At 34.6% G+C, this 22,648-nt stretch overlaps 1 non-coding gene across 1 annotated transcript; it reads right to left on the bottom strand.

Annotated features, from left to right (window-relative positions):
* Positions 1-700: 700 nt before the first annotated feature.
* Positions 701-782, bottom strand: TRNAS-GCU (transfer RNA serine (anticodon GCU)). The gene has a single exon. It is a non-coding gene; the product is annotated as a tRNA-Ser (tRNA).
* Between the last annotated feature and the right edge of the window lie 21,866 nt (positions 783-22,648).

The raw sequence follows: 22,648 nt of genomic DNA, 5'->3' as shown, positions 1-22,648 counted from the left end.
TGAAGCTTTTATAACTCACTTCATATGGCTTTACTATACTTATAGTCAGGCACGTATTTTGGGGAAAGGGTAGTCAGGCAGCCACTATTTTGGGGAAGGGGTATGAAGCTTTTCGGGGGTCCAAATTCAATATGAGGATAATTTACATTAAATTTGTAAAAATCACCCCCAAAATTAGCGTAAATTTACAGAAAATTCGGGATTTTAGGGAGATCCAGACTCCAGGACCCATTTCAGCATATGTCCCTGCTTATCGGTGTCAACGGGAAATAAAGAATGTATCTATTTCAGGAACAGGCTACTCCATCTATGTGGACTTTCTGGAAGTTCATTCACGCCTATAGGTATGAAGAAAGTATGAAATATCTTTAAATCACACAAATTGTATAGTATCATTACGAATTTGTTACATAAATAACCAGGGGGAACGTGAGGGGACGCCATTAGCCCAGTTCCAAAAAATATCTATGACGTCCTCCCACACGTCCCCCTACTTTTCAAGATTCACTTTTACCTCTGTAAATAACATTTAATTAGTATGTTTATTCTCCTTAATTGTAGTTTTCAGAATACTATCACAAATTATTGTTGTTTTATTTATTTAATACTCAACATCGCAAAATTAGTTATTTCGTAACAAACATTCTATTACACAATGCCTGAATTCTTCTAAATCAAAGATGAAAAAAAAAAGTACATCCGACGAGGATGGGATTCGAACCCACGCGGGCAGAGCCCATTGGATTAGCAGTCCAACGCCTTAACCACTCGGCCACCTCGTCACGATCCGCGGAGGCGGCCTCCACGTGAAGTCACCGAGGTTACGTAATGCAAGGTTATTGATTGTCGGAGTTGTCAAACTAAATGGTAGGCCTAAATAATAATGTAGAAGTTCTGTCATAATTTAAAATACATATTTTGTCAGTCTGGTCTGTTTCAAAGTGTAGCAAATCATAGCTTAAACCACAAAGTAACCAGTGGAATGACATAGCAACGAAATTGATAGGAATGATATTCTCTTTTACAGTGTTAAGATAGAGGTTTTTCACAAACATCTATATCCAAAGCATATTTCTCAAAGGCTATGCCACGAAAAATAGGAAAAAGAATCTAAGTAGGCTATTACTCCATACCTTATTCAATCTATGGAAAACAAAATTAAATCCAAGTTAAACGATTCAATGTAAAGTCTCTACAGGAACCCATGTGCCCGGTGATTCTGATTAAACGTTAAGCTTTCGTTCCACGTCTTATTACTATTTTTTCTAGTTACTATTTTTTGTTGAACCAGACAACAGTGTTTCCCGTGTTCCAGAAATCAAGTCAGGTGTTCCCTAGGACTTCTAATCGCTGACAGGCATTTCTAGAGAACAAACAAGTACTTGACCCAACAGCGTTGGAAATAGTGATGTGAAGTGGAAAATTTTCCGCTATATTTTTCCGGAAAATTTTCCGTTCTAAGAAAATATCAGTAATCAAGTAACAATTCCTCAGAAATCATAAAATTGATTGAATTCATGTATAGAAAAGTTAAGAAGTGAAAGATCGTTTAAAGAATCTGAAAATTTTCATGGCTCAGACAATTTTCAGTACTATGTAGGAACGAGTGAAACAATTTTCCATGAACTGAAATATCTTCTGTCTTCTATGGAAAAATTGAAGAACTTTTTATGAGTCGGAAAATTTTCATTTTGAAGCAAAAAGTAAAACAACTTTTTATGAATCGGAAAGTTTTATTGCTCTGTAGAAACAAGTGAAAGGAATTTTCATAGATCGGAAAATTTTCATTACGATGTAGAAACAAGTGGAAAAAACTTTTCATAAGCCGGACAATTTTGGATATTATGTATAGTGATGTTAAGTGGAAAATTTTCCACAATATTTAACTGCACATTGAGCTACAGAATTGAATTTCTGTAGAAGAAATTTAGTTAGCAACAAATTATAATTTTCCAATTAGCTTTCGGAAACCGGAAAATTTTCTATTTCTATACGAAGTAAAAATTTACATAGTGTTTCTCTCTCTCTCTCTCTCTCTCTCTCTCTTCCCTCTGCGAGCTCCTTTGTTGCTAAGCGGTTAGCATATACGCCTTTGGCATGGGAGACCTGGCTTCGATTCAGCGAGAGCTCATGTAGTTCGGATTCCACGTTAATCAGTTGGTTCCGTCTCTTATAGCCTGCTGCTGAAAAGGACGTTAAACTCAAAATCAACTCAACTCTCTCTCTCTCTCTCTCTCTCTCTCTCTCTGTGTGTGTGTGTGTGTGTGTAAAGTGCAGAGAACATACATCGAGTTCATAGAGTACAAATATCCCATTATATTATTTAAAATTTAAAGGGTCTTTCCTAGTAAGATAGTTAAATCGGCCCGTAATCCAAATTGGGTCGCTATTGACCCAAAAGCGTTACCCTTGACCGAAAACACCCTCAAAATACTTTTGACCCCTTTGAAATGAAATGAAATCTTTAAGTTTTACGTCCCAGGGTTAGGCTAAAGGAGACGATGAGGATGAGAGATGACTGAAATGGTGGAATGAAGAAAGTGGGAGGAAACGGGAGAACCCCGAGAAAACACACGAGCACGGTGTTTGTCCACCACAAAGTTCAAACGGCGCGAGCTGGGATCGAACCAGAGACCCCAAGCACCGGAGGTGAACGCTCTACCACTGAGCCACCGAGCCCCACCTAACGGATTTATCGTATCATACATGCTCAAAATGGAATATTTTTAAATTTTGGTGGGGGTGGTAGATAATTTTGAAAGTTTCACAGATTGTAGATACTATCTAGATGTAAATGTGCAATTTTTTTCAAAACCATCGATGCGTATTTTCTTTATTTTTTTATGTTGAAAATTTCAAAAAAAATGTAGAAAATTTTTTTTTGGGGGGGGGGGACACGTCGTTGATTTTTTCGTTAAAAAATTGTTATACCCTTAGGTACAACATATATTTTTTCGGGGCCTGAAAGTGATGGCAACATTGTCAAAAAGAAATAAAACTGAAAACAAACGTGTTTTTCGCACAGTTTTCCCACCATTTTAGGGTCCTCAAGGTGAGGGACTCTTCAAACAGTCCTTTGCCAAAGTTCACAATTTTCATTTTTCTTGCGTCCCTTCTCGGTTGCTTCGATTGTGTCCATTTGGGAATAGAAACACCAAATACATCTCCGTAACATTGCTTCCACTTCAACCGATGAAGTTACACATACCTCGCGTCGGCTCTTCGTATCTATCATGCTTGCTTCACTGGCCACACACAGTGACGCTCTCTACCGCGAGCTGTGATATTCAGGTTCTTGAAACGTTCTTTCACTTTTTAACATTTTTATACATGAACTCAATCAATTTTATGACTACTGAGGAATTGTTACTTGATCACTGATATTTGTTTAGAACAGGAAATTTTCCGGAAAAATATAGAAGAAAACTTTCCACCTCACATCGAGGCTAAACAACGATGTAGGAATAAGTGGAGTATGTTTTTATGAATCGGAAGTGCGCAAGAAAAATCTTTACAAATTAAATCATGATTTCAATAGAACACAAGAGAAGTTCCTTCTTTAGATATGGCAATGTAACACATACATTGCCCGCTTACTTTAAAGAAAAATGACGGTGATAGTTAAATAGGTGAATAAGTAACAACGCTGAATAAAGGCAGTGGGAGGAAACGGAAAAACTCCGAGGAAACTCATATGCGGTTTTCGTCCACCTTAAAACCCACTTAATTCTACAGTACTAGTAGCGCATAATAATAATAATAATAATAATAATAATAATAATAATAATAATAATAATAATAATAATAATAATAATAATAATAATAATTATTATTATTATTATTATTATTATTATTATTATTATTATTATTATTATTATTATTATATGTCCAACGATGAAACAAATATCATTTGAAATATCTAATTGAGGCCAACAAAATGACGTGTTTCTGAGAAAATCGACAAAAACTAATTTTTATGGCGGCACCCAAAAATATGTAATTCGTGGCCAACAGAAACAAGCTGAAAAACATGCCACTTAAAAATTTTACCCCTTCATCAAGCCTTTAATAATGACTTAAGAAGCAAGAGAACAGCGTACACTATGATACGGTAATAACCTAAAATTATCACTTTAATTTTTAACATTTTCTTTCTAAGAACTACAAAATTTATTATATAAATTTAAATCATTATTTTTTTTCTTTTAGCTTTAATCACGATTTTTGGACATCACATCCTATACATACGTATTAGCCTTTTAGGAAATTTGTCTCTCTCTCTCAGCGTTTCATTTAAGTGTTATCACGTCCCACAGTTTCTTACAAATATTCCCAAAAATACAGTGCAAACAAAAAATTGGGTCACAAATTCGGTACATCTGTGATCATAATGTATTACCGATGTGAACTATTATACAGTGGCCCAAAAGTAAGTATACAGTCCCGTCCCGTATTTTATATCATTTCTTATTGTTATCAAACAGGTAGATCTAGTTTCTTTATCATTTGATCTTAACGTCTTTTTTACTTATAAATAAGTCAGTCCATAAACTAGAATGTTATACTTGATCAATGAAGGGGTATATATCTACTTTTGAGCCACCCTGTATTTTTGCAGTAGAAAAACAGCATTGCTTCATGATAAAACGGTTCTCTTTCGATCTCATATCCAGCTAAAGCTCGATGATGAATCCCCTCCAGAATTTATTGTTTCCTTTTTAGGTTTTCAAGAACACAGTCTACTATGGACTACAAACCATATAACTGGAGGCTGACTGTAGAATTGACGATAACGAGACCACATTCTTTTCGACATTTTATTTTATCTATAAAGTAAGTGCTCTGATAGATTTTCGAAATGTAAGACCCGAAGTTGTTGTTTGGAAACTAGATCAGTAAAAAGAAAAAGAAAGGACCTTAGTAGTACTCATCCTTTTCATATTTCTCATAGTATTACGACAGAAATAGTATTCGTTTTACTACGCTCTCCTGTTTTGTGTTGAAATGACGAAAGAAAATTAGCGTTCGGTTTACAACCTTAAAATAAATAAATAAATAACAAAACTGAATCACACTCATTAGATGCAACATGAGCTAGGAAATGACGTTGTTGAAATTGAATTGAAAGCTATTTTTCTTTTGTCGTTAAAATGGAAGTTTGCTTCATGAACTATGTGTTTCCAATTCTCCATTTCTTCGATGGCATTACGGATTTAGCAGTCAACATAGCAGCTAATAGCATGGACAAATTTAACACCAAGCTACCAGCTTAGTCTGTACGGAGAATGTTATAAGGCAGTACTTTCTATGTAGATACTTGTCATTACTTTTTGCTAATTTGCTGTTCATTATCATCCTTGTTTGTGATACACAAATATTGTTTATTTTTATTATTTTATCTCTACGTAAAAGAATAAAATACGTAGTAATAATTTCCTTCGTTGTTGAAAATGCGATACAAGACTGATGAATTGCTGATGATTTGCAAATTTAAGTTTGGCAGTTTGCTGTCCAAAAAGCAGAATTACAAAAAAGAAGAAAAAAAAATAGAAAGCTCAGTGTAAAGATTGGCGAGTGTAGTTCAGATTCTAGATAAAACTGCACGTTTCATTTTAAGTGATGTACTGCACGAACATAATTAACCTACAACGTCAAACACTTCTCCAGAAAGTTAACCATAAAGTAATTTTTTTAAAAAAAGAAAATAAAACTCTATGTTGAGATCTCAAGAGGTTGATAACTGATTCTGTGGATATGAGGAAATTAATACAGTAATAACATTGATGTAAGATTATACGAATAATAAGACCTACTTAAAAAAAAAAAAAAAAAAACATTCCCCAAAAAGCTATTTGTAATAATTATTTGTCCAGAATAAAGTGGATGAAGTACAGTAGAACCTCTCTCATCCGTCACCTTTTGGGACTGGGGATATGGTCGGAACGAAAAAAAAAAAAGGTCAGATTATCGAAAATACAGAAAAAAAATAGGATTTACAGTGAAATAAACTCTCTCTCAACTCAAAAGTGACTGTATTGTTCTCTACAGTAAAAACGTTGCAAAAACTTGACAAAAGTTGTTATTATTATTGTAAAGAGCAATATATACTATATGTACAGTATTTACTAGATAGGCCTATAGTAAAATAAATTGTTGTGTTGGGCCTCGTGAGTCAGAGACCAGTCGGGACAAGTTCGGCTCGAGCACGATCGAATCAAGCAAAGTGGCGGACTAGCCGAGGGTTACGCCTGTACCTATACGGATACAGAAATAGATTTTGGTAGAAATATAGTGACATTTCGTCGATCTATATTAACAACACAATTTTTTTTGTTTATCTAGATATATTGGAATATTAAAATTATAACTATTCCCAAAGACAATTACAAACACAGTTCCAAAGAGATTACAGAAGTGTTATAAAAGATATAGTATGGTATATGAAAGATTTCTTAAAGAAAGTTAGAGGTACCTACCGAAAAATACGTATGTTATCGAGTAAAAGTGTCAAATTTGAGAAAGAGAGTTTAAAAAAATTAAAATATAGTTATAATACATAAGCCTCTACTGGGCATCGAACTTGAGTCTCTGGCGCAAAAACCGATCGTATGTGAAAAGAGACAGTGGATTCTAAGAACAAACTAGGCAATCTTTCTTGAAAGGTCCTTGTCATAGTATATATATATATATATATATATATATATATATATATATATATATATATATATATATATATAATATATATACATACATACATATATATATATATATATATATATATATATATATATATACATATATATATATATATATATATATATATATATATATAATGTTCAGATAGGAAACTGTGCCAGATTACATCACACTTCTTGTTTCTTCTTTCTAATTAAACACTTTTAGCAGCTTCTCTGGAGCTCGGTCAGCATTTTTGTATCACCCACACTACTGTCGATGAATAGTTCCTTCTAAAGAGAGAGAGAGAGAGAGAGAGAGAAGTGTCACCACTGCCTGCCCAAATGATAATCCTTTGTTTTTCTTGCACCCACCAGTAGGATGGACGTTCATTCTTTCAGTTTATTTTACCGCACAAGAACATTGAACGCTTGGCACGATTTCCACTCATCACAACTTGGCATTAAAAAAAAAAAAAAAGCGAAAAAAGAAAGAAAGCAATCTTCTGCAACTTCACGGATATTAAGGTTAATGTTCAGCGAAAAGTATTTTGAAAATCACTTCATAGATGGCACTGACTCCTTGTGCCTTAATATTTTGGCTCGTTGTCAAACTATCCTAAGCTCGAGAGTCATGTGTGTTTCTCTCTCTCACTCTGTTGTGAAAACAAACGTAAAGCGCTACAATGGCGGTTTATAAGAGTTTGTTGACGCAGTACTTGGTTGTTTGTGCTTTAAACGCAAAGAACACAGCAGCAGTGATATAGAATGTGACTTTAATGACCCACTACGAATAACGAGTAGTTTTTGTTCTTGTGCCAGAAGGTTCATTGTATTCATTAACGGTCATTCTCTTTTATTGCCTATTACTAACGTTGTTTTAAATCCTTTGCCACGTGGAGTGAATGTAGGTTGTTTGGTACTTTTCGGCTACACACTAACCACAAGCGCAGTTGTAAAAGGGTTTCAAGAGAGAGGAAGTGGCTTAGAGTATACGTTTTGGTCGAATTGAAAGAATCGGAATTTTCTTTTTTAAATACGGAAGTGAAAGAAGTGTTGAGTTCCGTATTTCACGAGCTTACGGAACTCCTAGTTTATTGGTGAAAAGTCGCGCAGCTAATTTCTCAACTTATAACTTCGGTCTTAGGTAGCACCACTGTAGACTTACAGATATTCTTTTGTACGTTTTTTTCTAAAAAGCCTGCAATTTTAAGCCCATATAGAGCCCTTCTTGCAAGCCTAGTAGCCACAATTGTGAGGTGAAACCAACTGGGGATTCGAGTCCTCTAAAGAACGTCAAGATTTTAACTATTCTCGAAGTCTCTGTGTTTCACGCCCCTATCATTCTGGCTTAAATAGAATATCAAATACAATTCATTGAAAGTCCTCGAAGACAAATTTCCCAGTTGGGACGACTTACAAATAAGTAACTATCGCGCACGCCTTAGGTGCACAGAGTAGCAGGTTCGATTCCCAATGGGGGAGCATTAATATTTGAACGCATTACTTCAACTAGTGCCATACAGATTCGAATTCCACCTTAAACTGAAGGCCTACAATTCATATAGCCTCGGTGTTAAGAAGGTGGCAGCAAACAACAATATAGATGCTCACATACTCATCAAACATTGAAACCCATAAGAGACGAATCATGAAATAGATTAGGTCAAGGCGGTTATGAGTTTTCGACTTGACCTATGAAACGTTATAATAATAATTATTATTATATCAGAGAAATGCAAATTAACTTTAATTTGGAGACATCTATAGAGGAAAATTTACGGGATGCAAAATGGTGAATTACATTTTCAGTACTAGTTTCCTTTTAAAAAAATATTTTAAAAAATCCTGAACACTTACCAAATGAGTTATCTTACGCATAGTTCTGATTTGGGATTTGTTAATTAATATTTTATAAATTTAATTTTGAAGACGAACGTTTACCAAGCTTCATTAGTCATAAATTATGAAAAGATATTTTCTTAGCAATTTCCATATTGGGGAGTGTTTACATTTTTTTCTTTTTACTTTCATGTGACGACAGGAGAGGAGAAAGTATGGGAACTTTTTTTTTTTAATCGAGATTTCAACAGACTTACACATCTCATAATCCACATACGCCGAGTAAGTTTATGGTGGACAATATCGTGTCCAGGGCCGGATTTAGGGGGGGGGGAGTGCAAAGGTGCACATGCACCCCCTTTCGTTGTAAATATAGAATACCTAAAATGAGAAGCTGGCAGTGAGTTTTGCCAAATCAATAGTTTCAGTCTATAATTTTCTGAAGGTTGAAGGAAAAGGATTCATCGAGAGCAGACACTTAGCATTTCCAGGGCAATTGCTCATTTACACCACAGATGCCTAAAGGCATTTAAAAACCTCAAATTTAATTCAAATGTACTGACAACTATTTGGTGCACCCCCCTCAGAAAATCCTGGATCCGGCGCTGATCGTGTCCATGGGTATTCTTGGAGTACTCCCGTTTCCTTCCACTTCCTCATTTCACCAATTCTTCTATTATCACTCTCATGCTTTAACCATCGTCTACCTTAGAATAACGGGCATAATTGTAGGACGTTAAACTGAAAGATTTTAGATTTACGCACATGTCGAATAAGGGACTTTTGAATGTCTGTCCGTCTCGATGTATGTACGCTCACTTAGAGGTCATACCGTTCGATCCATTCAGACAAAATTTTAAACTTAATGTTTCTATAAGACTCTTTAGGGTTTTTCGAATTTCCTCCCTACCTGGGAAAAATAAGGGTAGTTTACTAAAGAGTGAAAAATCAATATTTGCAATTTTCTCGGAAAAGAGTTCTAACGATTTTGTTTATATTTCATAAATCAATATAACAATAAAAACCTTATAAATATAAGTTAGTTTTCTAGGAAAAATCTAGAAAGGGTAATTTATTCCTCGGAGTAAGTTCTTTTTGAGACGATTTTCTCAGAAACGTTTCAGGTTTCTGGGAATAAAAATTTCATTAAACTGTTAATAAAAATTTCATTAACAACCCTAGAAATAAAGCTTACGTCATTTCTCCTGAAACAAATTCACAACGGTTAGTTTACTCAGGCGTATTTTTTGGCGATTTTTTTTTTTACAAACAACTTACGGCGATTTTGATCACATGTATTTCATAAATGAACATTTCATTAATAACCTTTCTGGCGTAAGCCATTTCTTTTTTAAAAAATCCACAAAGGATAGTTTGTTCTTGAGGCTGTCCTTTCTTTTTTGACGATTTGCTCAGAAACTTCTCAGATGATTTTATTCATATTTCGTAAATAAATGTTATTAACAACAATAACATGGTATCGAGCATTTCTCCTGAAAACGTCCATAAGGAGTAATATACTCTTAGTGATTTTTTTCTTTTTTTTTTAAAGCCAATTTTCTCGAAAGCTGCTCAGCCGATTTCGTTAACATTTTATAAACAAATATTTCATTAATAACATAATGAGGAGAACGCCATTTCTACTAAAGATATACTGAAGGGTAGTTTATTGTTGTGGGTGATTTCATCAAATGATTTTTTCTCGAAAGTTGCTCGGGCAGTTTTGTTCATATTTTATAAGTAAATATTTAAATAAGATCCCTAAGATATAACATGAGATTTCAACTGAAAAATCCAAGGATTTAGTGTTGCAGGGTGAGTTTTCTTCAAAGTATTCCGAAATGACTATTATTATTTTGTTCACGTTCGATAAATAGTAAATATTCACCACCTCAATAAAGTTTAGTGCGGTGATCCGAAAACGTTTAATTTTTAAATGTATACACATATATTGTGCATATTAATGATTTTTTACTGACACATTTTTCATCTCCAGTCAACTCTTTAATAGATTCAACCTTCACTTTCAAACACACTCTAAAATGATACATCCCAAAAATAAGGTTAAAACGATATATAAGTTATCATAAGGTTTTCGAAATGGTCGTTCCTCGTTACAGCTATTTCCAGAAAAACAAAATTTCCAAATACTTGTTCATGTGTGATTATTGTTTCCGAAGTATATCCTAGTTTTCAATGTCTACAGTCACCATCAATAGATGTAGGAAGGTTTTACTTGATTTTCTGTATAATAATAATAATAATAATAATAATAATAATAATAATAATAATAATAATAATAATAATAATAATAATAATAATAATAATAATAATGATGATTATAATAATAATAATAATAATAATAATAATAATAATAATAATAATAATAATAATAATAATAGCAATCTTATTTCTTTCTTAAGAAACTGATTAAAATATTTAACTAGTTAATAGATATTGGAGGTATTCTTGTTTACGTTTTCTTACTGATAGCGTGAAATTTACGGAGAAGTTTACTATCACTGTCATTATATACCTGTATTATTATTTTAAAGTCTGAGGCAAAAATTGCATTCGCTCATGCGTTAAAGCGCTCCTGAACTATTGTGTAAAAATTATAAATATGCTTAAAGATGTTATATTACATTTCGAATTCCCAATAACTTTAACCCATCTACTAAAACATCTTTAATTTTTATACTGTATATGTGTCGTTGAGGAGAGAGTTATGGAACATTTTATTTTCAAAACATCCTTTAGTACTTTGGATGTCTTAATGGAAGCGTTTAAGAGTGTCTAGTGCACATAAACTTGTCTGTAAATTGCGTAGCTAAGTATGTAGAAGAAAAGTATCGTACGTAATTGTTTATTTTCGTTTCATGACAAAAAGAAATGGAAAGTAAAATAAAATACCTATTTTTATTGCAAATTATTTTCGTTAACCATTAAGATAAAGGAAGAAAGAAAAGAAGGGAATTGTGTCATTCTGTCATATTTGTTAAGAAGACTTTGATATTAAGTTAGCAACTCTGTAATACTCCTCCTTTGTTGGTCATTGCAACATCACGCTCTCCCCTCACACTTTCTTTATCATATATATACGATACCAATTTATATATGATGGCGGGCGATGACACCGACCTAGCGATCAAGGTACGTAAAAATAGAGGGTAGTGCACTGCTATTAAAACATTTCTTTCTTTGTTACTCTACTTCTACTACCTGTGTGCGTGGTTTTCCCCGGGCTTCTCCCGTTTCCTCCCACTTTCTTCATTCCACCATTTCATTCATTTCTCATCATCACCGTCTCCTTTAGCCTAACCAGCATGTCCATGAGACGTAAAACTCAAAGATTTCATTTAATGTTTTTTTTTTTTTTTTTTTTTACTTCTACCATGATCCCGCGGTGGCTCAGTGGTTCACTCCTTGTGTGTGGTGTCCCTAATTCGATCCCAGTCCGCACCAAGTGGACTTTGTGGTGGACAAACAACGTGTGTGAGGGTTTCATTGGGATTCTCCCGTTTCCTCCCACTTTCTTCATTTCACCATTTCATTCATATTTCATCATCACCATCTCCTTTAACTCACACCGTGGGAATAACAGCGAGAGTAAAACTCAAAGATTTCATTTCATTTTTTCGTACTAACTTCTAATCATAATTTCCATTTACTGCTTTGCGTTTCTTTTGTGTAATATACCAAAAATATAAAATAAAATATTAATTATGGCTTCAGCGCAAGGGCGCCCATGTTGTGGTTTCCAAGGGGGGCAAGTATAAGTGACGTTTCAAATATAGTTTCAAATTTTGCTGTAACTAATGTAAAAATTCTATCGGGTTTTCGATATTCCCAAATACAATTTCCTTTTAGGGGGACGGGCGAGCGCCCCACCTTGCCCCCCTGATGGGCACCCTTGCTTCAGCGTACCATGCAAATTACTATAAGTATAGTTTTAGATATCTACTGTAACGACAAAAAAAAAGTTTTGCAAGTTAATTTGGCAACTGGGATGGTTAACAGCAGATAGGTCTAAATTCGGAATCTCGGGTCTCTGGCTCAATCAGGCTCGAGAGCCAAGCTCACGAAATTGGAGCTCAATCAGCAATTAAATCCGATCCCAATATGTTAATGAAAGCAAGTTCAAGTTAGTGTGAGCCTTATCGAAGATTGCGACCCTAAGCTGGAGCGAATGTAAATTTTAGCATCTTGCGCCTGAGTGCGAGTCTCATCAGGATAGTGAACTTCAGCCAGCTGACCAACGTAACTTTCTAATCTCCTCAAAGCAATAATAGATAGAAGTTGAACTCATAGAACTAAAAAATAAGCCAATCAAAAAAGTCTCGCAAATTGCGAGATTTTTGAGAGGGGGGAATTTGGCAAAGTTCTGAAATATGCAGATCTTTTGTGAACTCTTTAGAGGTGGAAACGTAACAAAACTACAATGAGAAAATTCTATTATTCGGACATAACGGTATATTGTACAAGCACACGGAATCTTTATGTTTATTGCGGAAATCTGTACGAAGCATACGTTATAAATATGCTACATACTTTTCCTGCTTAGACGGTACATCATGCCGTTGCATGATGTATAACGTCTAACAATTTTCCGTACATTACATAAATATACGTAAGTTACATACGTCAGCTATATGTTACATACGTCCATCTGTATGTGAGATCCTGACCGCCTATATACGGTTCTTTCCTTCATATGGAAAGTACGTTTATTCGGAACACTTATACGGGAAGTACGTATAAATTATACTTTTTCAGTTATACGTTTGCTGTACGTTAAATCCAAAAACTACAGGATTTACACATGTAACCTACGTTTTTACGTACGCCACACACGTTTTATTCTCAGTGTATCACCATTGTAAGAGAGTGTTACCATGTTATAGCGGTTGTAAGAAAATGGGTACATTTTTAATGGAAAGACTTCTTGGCATGCCCCGTCTCCTTGAGCTTAGCCGGCATAATTGCGGGACGTAAAACTTAAAGATTTTATTTTATTTTCCTTGACATCCCTGTCCTTTACATACAAATAAGTTATTGATAAAAGTAATAAGAAATAACAAGTATATATCTTTTTTAAATTAAAAATAGTGAAGATAAGGATATTATTATTATTATTATTATTATTATTATTATTATTATTATTATTATTATTATTATTATTATTATTATTATAATTTTTCGAACGAGGGCACGGTGACTCAGCAGTAGAGCGCTTATCCCTAATGCGATGAGTCCTGGTTCGATTCCGTGCTATGTATTTGTGGTGGACAATATCGTATCCGTGGTTTTTCTCGAGGTTCTCCAGTTTCCTCCCGGATTCTTATTCCACAATTCTTTCATAATAATTCAATTTAATTAATTGCCCGTATCCTTTTGGGGAAATACTTAAACAAAGATTCTCTTACAAATGGCCTTGCCGTTAGTCTAGTGACTAGCTCGTGTACCCGTCTTTGGTGCACGAGGCCTCGAGTTTGATTCCCGATAGGAGAACATTGAACGCATTACGGAGGTTCAAATTTCACTTCAAACTATAGATCCTCATCTCGTACAATCACGGTGCTGAAAAGGGACGTTAAACTTCAATAAACAAGGAAACAGTCTGTCTGCAAAGCTGTAAGTAGCTAGGATGGGCACGATGCTTGACAACACATTAGCTAACTAAAAACCCTTTGTGGGATATATCTCCAGGAAGTTTATCTATCTATTAAAATGCTACAACAGCATTAAAAAACACTGAGCTCCAACCTCTAACTTTTGATTTCAAGCATTTGTTTTACTCTTAGTTGTTGATTTCACGTTTTAACAAAGACAAATATTTTCAAGTGTGTGTACTTTAAATATATGATTTAAATAGATCTTTTTCATAAAATTTATTTTTTAAAAATCATTGTTCAAAGCCCTTTTATTTTAATAAACCTTCTTCAAAATCAATGCAAGAGACTTGTGCTGCTATCTTTGGAGTTCATCTAAACTAACTAGGTATATACGTATTTGTGAACGTTTATATGTTTGTGGTCAATCCTTTCGACAATGAGATCTCGGAAACTACAGGCTCTAGAAAGATGATGTTTTCACTGATCAATTGCAAATTTTGCGTAGATTGTCTAGTTCTAATCGGATATTTAAAAAAACATGGCCATTATTTCTTTATTACATTTTTACGGGTACGCTGGAAGTGTTAAAATTTAAAAAAAATACTAAAGTATCATATCCTACGCATTATACATTCCAACACCATATAATTGTATACAGGAGTTGCATATGTCTCAGGTGTTTGTTTCATAGCGAAATAATAATGAAAAAGGAAAGATAACCATTTCTCCAGTCTAAGATGAATATTTTTGGAGTGTTTAGCCCAATGAACACCATATATAACTGACATAATTAATTGTGTATGTAATGTATTTGCTTATTACATACTGCATACAAGAAGAGAGAAAACTCTGATCATACAAAGGTAGATGAATTAGAAACTCCAACCGAAAGTAGTCTCAAATCTTGCAAACAATGCGAGATATTGGTAAAAAATAATCGAAAAAATCTCCTTTTCATGATACCCCTTGCCTCTCGAAAACTACAAGTGCTAGAAACGTGCCGATTTCGCTGGTCGATTCAAAATTTTGTGTAGATGTGCCAGTTCTCATTCAAATTTTCAAAAAAAAAAAAAAAAAAAAAAAAGTTTCTAGACCCACAATGAGGCGTACTCGGATATGGTATTATAAGAAAAAAATATTTGCATTTGGTATCATCTATCGCTTATCCAAGTTTGCCACAAACTCATCGCCAACATTCTATATACTAAAATACTATATTTATAAGTTTGTCTATAGCAATTAACCCTCTTTGAGAGTCTTCCTGTCCTTTACTTGTGTTCATAAAGAGACTTGCATAAATATAGTGAGAAGTGGGAAGGAAATTCTCGCTCTGCGCTGTGTAAATAGCACAGGTTCAGCTGGTTTTATATTGTTTTATTATGAAGTGATTACGATTGTTTCACTTATGGTAGTGCGCTCACCCCTGGTATTAGGGGTCCCTGGCACTGGCTCGATCCAAGCTTAGTGAGTTTGAGCTGGACAACAGCGTATCCGTAGGTTTCTCTCAGTACTCCGCTTCTTCACATAATCTCATTCCACCAATTATTTTATTCTCATAAAGTTTCATTAATTATTCATCTCATTTACCCTGAAGGGTATAATAGTGGAAAGTAAAACAGTACCGGTATATCATTCCATGTAAGGAGAAAGAAGAAAGTGTCTACTTCCACTTTGGTATTTCACCATCAATGTAACTATGTGCTGGCAACCCTGTCAATTGATTGATGGACTGCTGACTGAAGGTCAAGCGGAAAATGAACCATTACTGGATATTCATTCACCTCGTTGTCGATAAGCGACATCGTTCGAGTAGGCTTTTCATTAATCAGGTCGCTCGATCGCATCTGCTCCACTGCACAGTTACTTCACATTGAGTCACACAAATCAATTCGACACGAGTACAATGTCCCGGCTGCCGAGTTTCTAGGTCTCTCTCTCTTTCTCCTCTTAATTTTTCTTTGGTCTTGCCTTTCGACACGTTCTCATTATTTAAATCAACGTGACAAGTTCAAGAATCGTATTTATTCCACCTCTGCGACACGAGATTAAAAAGTGTTGTGTATTTTAAGCCTTTATTTATTCATATTAGATATCCGCCAATTAATCATGTTTAATTATTTTATGAAAGGTTCAAGAGGGTTGAGCTTGAGACTTCTGCGAATGAGCCACTAACAAAACTTAAAAGTTTCCATTAAATTTAAGAAATCTAAATTAAAGTACTACGTATTCAATTGAGGAGCTCTTTTTTAAAAGGAAATGTTTCTACGATTGCTAATTTTACAACAGAAGTAAAATTAAATAAAAATTGGATGAGTCCTCTTATGGTAGAAAAGACTAGCTTTACACTGTAATTTCTACTAAAAGCCAATGGTGGGTCTAACTCGGGCCGGGGGCCTGGGACCCCTAATTTTTTGAGTGACAAAAATAATATAAGCTATTACGTATATATGTATTGTTGAAAGTTTGTAGTAAGCTCTTGATATATCTGTCACAGTCTGGGGTCTGGATGCCACCTCAGTTTTTACCTTTTAGATCGGCCTCTGCCAAAAGCGCCCCACGTTTGCATCAACACTGCTGCATAATCCGACAGAGTTCATTCCAAAGATTCAGAAAACGTTGAAAAGTGAATTTTGAAAGAAGAAAAAGAAAATGAAATGTTCCCTTTTAAAAATAATTTCCTCAATTGTCTTACGATGGAAGATCAGAATCAAAAATTCTGCATGTACGCTAACCACTGAAAATGATAAGGGCGGCAAGAAAGCAAAAGTTTCACATTATAATAATTTATATGACATTTATGATATTTTTGTATTGGATCATATTTCTTTTGTTCCTAATGTAACTGAAATGGTTAAATCCGCTGTTCTGGGAAGAGGCGTACCCAAGTTTACCAACAGGAATCCTCTTTCAATGTTTGTAGTCATAAAGAAAATTGAACTCATTATGATGGTTCGGATTCCACCTTAAACTGTAGAATCACGTATCATACGGCCTCGGTGTTGAAAAGAGGCGTTAAACTTCAATAAAGCACCTTCCATAATAGAAAATGTAATTGGAAATTTTAAAAGTATAATTAAAATATATTATTATTATTATTATTATTATTATTATTATTATTATTATTATTATTATTATTATTATTATTATTGTATATATACCTTTCTAACCGTGTGTGTGCATTTATTAGACTGAGGGGTGACTTCCTCCAATGGAGGCAACGTAAGGTTGAATGCTTTAACTGCAAGACAACCAAGGGACTTTAAACTAAAGAATACATATTTCCAGATGGAATGAATGGAAGGAGATATTTATCTGGTGTATATTTCATATCACCCGGATAGAACCCCTTGTGTGTAAAAATTAGAAACCGTTGAACTAACTACATGTTCTCGATTGAGTGGATCTGAAACTTCAACCAAAAAAATGAAAGTGATCTACAAGCTTTAACACGTGTTTGTTTGTGTTGAGAATCGCGACTCACCCTGGACACCGCAAAGTGGTTTTAAAGTTCATGAGTACATACTAGTATCATGAATACATACATACCAGTATTCAAGTAAATCCTCGTATTAGGCTACTTTTCCGTTTGTATGAGTCAGATCTTAGAACTTATATTTCACAAACTTCCATATGAACAGATTCATAAACCCGATCATAATACGCAATAGTTGCACATATTATTTTTTCACTTTAGTTAAGTTCAATAATTACTATTATTATTAATAAATAGTAATTGATTATACAATGTATCCCATCTTACTGCAAATGCCACCCAAATATCATACAATAATTTTTGATTACATAAATAAAAAGGGTTTACAATGTATTACATATCCAATACTTCTTGTTGAAACACTAGACGGAGAATAGAGACGATAAAGTAAATAATAATAATAATAATAATAATAATAATAATAATAATAATAATAATAATAATAATAATAATAATAATAATAATAATAACCGGAAATACATTTCTTCTACCAAAAAATAGAGATCTAACAACTTTGCAAATTAGAAGCCTCTCACATACCTTCCTACAATATACAAATATGATATCAATACTAACTGATTATACTCTCATTTGCAAAATAATAGAATTATGTAGGAAGACAAAAAACGATGCTACAGGACCAGAAAGAGATGCAAAAACCAGGTCATAATAGATATAGTGCTTACTGAACAGGCTAAATATCAGAAAAGAAACCTAAATGTAGCTTTAGTACACTACCAAAACCTTCAATTCAATTCCATATTCATATCTAATAGAGGCACTAAAACTGTATATAATACATCCAACGATCACCGAATTTTTGGAACCAGCTGCAAAACAATGGTTCATAAAATTTTACTCTCCAATGAAGAAAAGAAAATAGTGTGCCGAAAAATGAACTGAGGCATATTCCAAGGCGATTCTCTCAGTGTCCTAAGGATTTGCATAGCTTTCACTCCTCTCAATAGATCTAACTAACACTTCGTAAGACCTTAATGTAGAATCAACCGGATTACTTAAAGCTATGCGCCAACTTCCCAAGCCACCAACATAGATTACTGGAAATAACAACGTTTAACATTAGCCTTGACATTTGTATGGATGTGGAAATAAATATAAGTCAATACATCTGCAAAGAGGGGAAATAGTAAACACAGAATGTTTTCCAATTGATGAACACTGCATGAAAATAGATGAAAACAGAAGACTAGAAGACTAAAAGGAGAATACTACAAATATCTAGGAATAACCCAACTTCGAGGAACTGAACAGGACAAAAGAAACATACATTTCAGGAAGATTTCTAGTCAAGAACTAATGCGATACTCAGATCTCAGTTTACTAATGCTAACTAAGTTAAGGCCATCAACGAATTTGCTATCCCCCTCATTACATATTCATTTGGCTTAATTAAATAGACAGAAACTGAATTAAATAATTTAGCATGAATGAATTTAGAACGACTAACTAACTAACTCTATAGCCTATGGAACCCGGAGGTTCAATGCCGTGTTCACTGACTTCTATCCTTAGTCAACTGGATCCAGTTTCTACTTTGTATTCCTATTTCTGTGAGATCCATCTTAATATTGTCCTCCCATCTGCGCCTAGGTCTTCCTAATTGTCGCTTTCCTATTGGTCTTCCAGTTAAGACTTTGAAAGTGTTCCTACTTTCTTCCATTATGATTACATGACCTGCCCACCTGAGGCTCCTAGACTTGATGACTCTAATAATGTTTGGTAAAAAGTATGAATTGTGTAGTTCCTCGTTATGAAGTTTCCGCCATTGTCCATTCCCGTTTTTCTTGGGTCCGAATATTCGTCTCAGGATCTTGTTCTCAAATACTCTCAGTCTACGTTACTCTTAGAATACCCTCAGAGTAAGCGACCATATTTTGCAACCAGGGGCGTCATTTAGGCAAGGCAGGAGAGGGCAATTGCCCATCCCCAAGAGTTTGAGGAATACATATACTTTAATCGATGGTCTACTAATATACTCGTATGAAATGTGAAAGTCTCATGTCGGCGGTGCTCTTGCCCCCCTCAAGCAAAGTCTGAAATGACGCCCCTGTTCGCAACCATATCCAAAAGCTTCAACAGAGCAAATGACACTCCCCACAAAAGAAGCAGACATCTGTATTTCAGGTGTACTAAAATGCAACCAAGAACAGATGGAAGACCTTCATCATCATCAACAACAACAACAACAACAACAAAGCGTCTGTTTTATGTAATATGTAATCCAGACCTAAAAGCAGCACACTCCGTCTAAGCAACACAGATATAGTCACAAATTATGAATCAAGTGGGCAAAAATATTGCAAGTGGAGAGCAAAAGAATTTCACGGAACCTGTAAAAATTACCTAGAGGACAGAAAGACAGATAAACGACGATCAAATGCCTGGCTCAAGAAAACTGGATTGTTTTCTGAAGCGGCAGGATTTATGATGGTCATTCAGGACAGAGTGATACTAACCCGCAATTACTCTAAGTACATATTAAAGATATACAGGGTGAAAATGTAGAAAATGAGGAGACATATCAGAAACAATTGAAGACATTACGGGTTCATGGTGTATGATGGCTCCTTAAAAAAAAAAAAAAAAAAAAAAAAAAAAAAAAAAAAGTTTCTGGCACAACATGGAATTTTATTCATCAATACGAAGTCATACTAAAAACATAAGCGAAATTCGGTACTTGAAAACAATGGCGTCGCCTTGTGCAGTTCGCAAGAGCACATGAACCACCAAATATCGTTCACTGTTTGTTACTCCTTAAGACATTTAATAGTATTTAGAACAGTATTATGTTGTAGTTTCGTTTCTACTCTTATATTCACCCTTACACCTCCATTACATCTCTCAATTAAAGTAAATATATGCTGAACTATAAAGAAATTAGGTGGGTGTATTCCAAATACTCCTGTATACCCTCCTCGATAGATTTGCAATGTTAGGTTTTTCTAAAATACTTTCTCATTACTAGTGAATCTAAGGCTTTGTCCGATACAGAAGTATTTCTCGGAAGATTTCTTGTAAGAAAAATATTAACATTACCCTATTTTACAGAGGATTCTCTTGAGCGATTGCAAACTACTGTAAATTATTTAATGCACTGGCGGATTGTGAAAGTTCAGAAAGAAGTTAGAACATAATCGATCAAAGTTAACCATCATCTGGAGGTGAAAACTAAACTGGTCGAAATTTCAAAGTTGATTTAAAGCAATAAATGGCTGACAAATTATGAAATGAAATTATTATTGTTTTGCTTTTAGTCTTATGTGAAGCGAATTGGTAGTGAACCTGAATTGAGTAATATATCTGATTGAAAAGTAAAAAATATGAGAATTGTAACAAACACATTAAAACTTTGCTGAATTTTACTAGTGTGAGCACCACGGGCGCACCCACACGAAGAAACTATCGGGTTCGAATCTCCCATTAAAACTGCTTAACTCGACATACGTTTGTACACTTTCATAATAAAATTATGATTGTTTAGTAGAGAAATGACTAAAAGATTTGATGTTACACTACGTCTGTACTCTTTCTTTTCTTTAAAAAAGCCTAATTCTATATTTTTTCTTAGAATATAGATGGCAGAACTTAACAATTGCATATCATTTCTCGGGTGTACATCGGATCAATAGTAGATAGGTTTAGTGTCTCATAGCATTGGATCCCCCTCCCAAACTTTGGACTCATCCAACAAAATTTTCTGGGTGCACTCCTGATAAGTATGCCAAATATTCTATCACGATTCGTTGACATGACCATTTCTATTAAGACTCATAACAATCTTGTAGAAAAAGAAGTCACATTCACTCACTTTTGATTGTTTGCATCAGATTTTGGGGTGTTTGAATATGCTGTGTGTCTCCACTAGGAGTCCGAAGATTCTAGTAGCTCTGGTGTTCTCCATGGTTTGGTTGACTTCATGGGGTGTTCTGTCGTCTACATTTGTATAGCGGCTAGTGTGTCTTTGGTAGACAAGCTCCGGGTTCAATTCCAGGGGGAAGAGCATCAAACACAGTATTCTCCTTTTTAAACTGTAAATCTTGTCTTATATAGCCGAACCTCCAAACGAAACCTAAATACAAAGTAAATAGTCATAAAGTGTCTTGAGATAACAATGCAAAAGTAAATGGACAAAACGTTCGTAATTAAGGGTGCCTTTGCAACTATCATAATTAGCCTCGGGATTCTTAGGTTCGAACCTATTTTATTCCTGTACAGTGAATGCAAAAAATTCGTGTTTTCTTTACATTTCAAGTTGCTATAAGTAGAACTATATTAGTTTTATAGGACCTAAAATGTCCTAATTGGGGGGTTAGGACCTAAAAATTCCTAAATTAGCTTTTAGAACCTATAACGTCCTAAATGATTCTTTATAGTTATTTTTAACTTGAAAAATACTTTCAAACACGTAGTCAATCGTCAACGACATAATTTCATCTGTAAAGAAGGTTTTCTTGAAAGCTCCTAACAAAGTGGCTACCTTCAAGGATATGCTTCCAAACACACCACAGCCCGTTATGTCCCGTTGGGGAACGTGGCTCTCAGCAGCACTGTACTATGCAGATAATTTTGAAGGCATTGTTCAGGTCATCGATTCGCTCGACGAGATTGAAGCCGCTTCAACCACGTCTGCAAAAAAAGCACTGAAGTCACAGTTTGCTGTACAACAACTAAGTTACATTAAAGCCAACTTTTCTCATCTGCCTCAAGCCATCACTGAATTGGAGAAGAAGTCTCTTCCACTAACAGAAGCTCTTCAAATTCTTCAAGAAGTGAAAGAGAAAAAAGTACCTGGGGAAGTTGGAACAAGAATTGCGGACAAGTTGGAGGCGGTTTTGAAACGCAGTCTTGATTTCACACAGATACAACTAGTGGGCCAAATTCTTCGGGGAGGCAATGTCCAAGAAAATTTGCTATGGAATCCCGAGGAATTAGCCAGTATGAAATATGCGTCTCTTACATCGTGTGATGTGAAACGCAGTTTTTCTGCATTCAAGAGAATTTTG

Source organism: Thermobia domestica, chromosome 8 (assembly GCF_964235325.1).
Source record: "Thermobia domestica chromosome 8, izTheDome1.hap1.1, whole genome shotgun sequence".
NCBI classification, from domain to species: domain Eukaryota; kingdom Metazoa; phylum Arthropoda; class Insecta; order Zygentoma; family Lepismatidae; genus Thermobia; species Thermobia domestica.
This window is presented reverse-complemented; position numbering and strand designations above follow the sequence as displayed.